This window comes from Thermobia domestica, chromosome 9 (assembly GCF_964235325.1).
Source record: "Thermobia domestica chromosome 9, izTheDome1.hap1.1, whole genome shotgun sequence".
In the NCBI taxonomy this organism is placed as follows: Eukaryota; Metazoa; Arthropoda; class Insecta; order Zygentoma; family Lepismatidae; genus Thermobia; species Thermobia domestica.
The window spans coordinates 203,184,353-203,187,047 of record NC_137462.1 but is presented as its reverse complement, the minus strand read 5'-3'; positions in this window follow the sequence as shown (position 1 = coordinate 203,187,047).

Sequence of the window (2,695 nt, the reverse complement as noted above, 5' to 3'; positions counted from 1 at the left end):
AATTGAGATTTGTGTAATAAGAAAAAATAAGTACAGTTGTAATATTGCTTCAAGTTTTGTGTTCGTTTCGTTTTTTATATGTATCATTTTGTTTTATTTGGTCAGACCTTAGCTGACCAACAGGGGGGAGTATGTTTGGGATTATTTGTGTTTAACAGTGTGTGTGCCTTGAGCTGGCAACAGTGTTCAAGTTGCTTAACGCTTTTCTATTGTTTGGTGTGTGTGAATGTGGAGGCAGCAAGAACAGGCAGTTTTGGTGGACCATATATCATGGTCGAAATCATACAACATATCACAAACAATAAGCCATCGTATCATAAACATTTACAACTAAAGACCTTGTGAACATGTTTATTCTCGTGTATTATTTTTGTGTGCAAACTGAAGGTGTAATCATTAAATACAGTGAATTTATTTTTGGTTGCATTCATGTGGTGTACGAATCAAGCCTTACAGTCCACTAGTATGAACATCGTTTTTAGCATTGTTATTGTACTTTAGTGAAGTTACAAATACATACATTCATATTGTACAAAAACAATTAAGAAAACAAAACATATTAAAAAAAATACATGTTCCCCCTTCCATCAAGCACTCACGTGACAGGTAGTGACATCTATAAACAAACACTGTCTGCAGCGGGGTGTAATCTCAATACAAACTTTTACTTAATTTCACTCATCCCTTCTTATTGAACATATATGCTGCAAAAGTAAACCTTACATTAATAACATAATACAATTTACTAGATAAATACACTATAATACATGACTGTCATTACCTTAGGGGTGGTTAATTAATATATTTGTCTTCCGGATGCATTGGTAGGCAGAAAGCCTCTTCCATCTTTGCAGACGAACACCGTCCAACGGGTTCAAACAACTGCCTGTAAATAGTACTGTTCAAACGTACTGAAAGAGTACGTGATACTGTCGGACATGTGACATACCGTGTTAAATAAACATAATTTATAATCGGTTGCATCCAAGAACCTTTTAATTTTGAATAAAATCAAATTTCTCAAAACCAACTCACAATTTCAAAAACATATTACTCCGCGCCGTAGCTGACGGTAGCTTCGTTTTTATCGGTAGCGGGGGACGAGGGTAAGGTGAGAAGAAACGTCATCAAGTTGGTTTCTCGCACCTTATTGTTCCCAAAAACCAACACCAATGTGCGACTAGTATACAATAGCCATGTTCACGACTGAACGGCGCTATATTGGAGAGTAGCCAACCCATCTCTCATCCACTAGTCCTGGACATACAGTTGTAGTTCTGCGTACAACTATCTCTGGATAGTCCAAACTCTAGTCTAGAAAATCATAGTAAGCTGGAAACAGTGTTACTATCTTAGTTGCTGTTCGTGGGTGTTCCGCTGGAGGCTATGAGTTTGCTGAACTTCAGGTTGAAAATTTAGAAATGCTCTCCAGAAAAAAAAACTTAGTACTCGAAGTTCTTCCATCTCTTCTCGTGAAAATAATATGAATACAATATAAAGCATATACATCTTGTTGGTTTTTAACATTTAATTAGCATGATTAAATATTTAAATGGAATGATATAAAATATATGTGGTTACACATTTACATATAATTTCCATTTTGATATGCAAAGATTTTGATATGACATTTGCATATCAAAATTTAAATGACGTACGCACTAGGTCTTTACAAGTTTTAAGGAATTTTAAAGAAAATCGCATGTAACTTACAAAAGTAATGATTTAGAAGACTGTATTTTATACATATAATAGCTAGCTATATGAGGAAACATTTGTTCAAGTGCATTAGTATGACCATAATTATTGAAATATAAATTTTTGTGCAAAGTTAGCCCGTAGATATGGATACTTTGCACAACATACAAAAAACTATGTTCAACATACGAACATAACGTTTGTGTGCAATATTTTCCTTCCAGTATTTGTACATTTCACTTTTTTACACGAAACTGCATGCAGTCGATACATATTTGTATTAGAATGATGATACTGATATCAGTACTTAGTATGAATTATCAATATTTGTAACGAAAATCATGTATTTTCTGATACTGGCACAGGAACCACATTCTGATAGTTTAGCATATGCCCCCCCAAAATACCAACTCAGCAACAGAAAAAAAAAATCCCCGTAAACTGATTTGCCTTGGTTGCTCTTTATGTCCAAGAATATCATCCCAAACGTAATCAGTGGAATATTTTCAGTGTTTGGGGCTTTCAGGCTGAAGCCCACCCTAATTGCATGATTTCTTTTTTTTTAATCTAATATTAGAACTTCCTATGCGTATAAGCTTCAACCCCCCCCCCCAAAAAAAAAGAAGTCTAGTTATTTCTAAAGAAAAACTAATCTTTTTTGAGTTAAGCCCCTCTCAAACTAATTTTCTGGATCCGCCACTGTTCATAATTTATTTTCCAACAAGAAATCCATTCCGGCATATACCTAAATAGGAAATTTACCTAAAATTATAAGGCAAGAGGTGCCAGCAGTAGTCATTTTCTATTTAATGGGTTACTTTGGACCGGTACAAAGTAACCCCGATTAGAGACTGAAACCGCCTTCTCCCAATTTTATTTTTTTAAGACTTTAAAACGTTTCACACTTCAATTTCAACTATTGCTTCAAAGTCTCATTATACACAGTAGTATTCTATGAAACTGACTTAACTTTGACGGAAACTCTTGTAGGTGATAT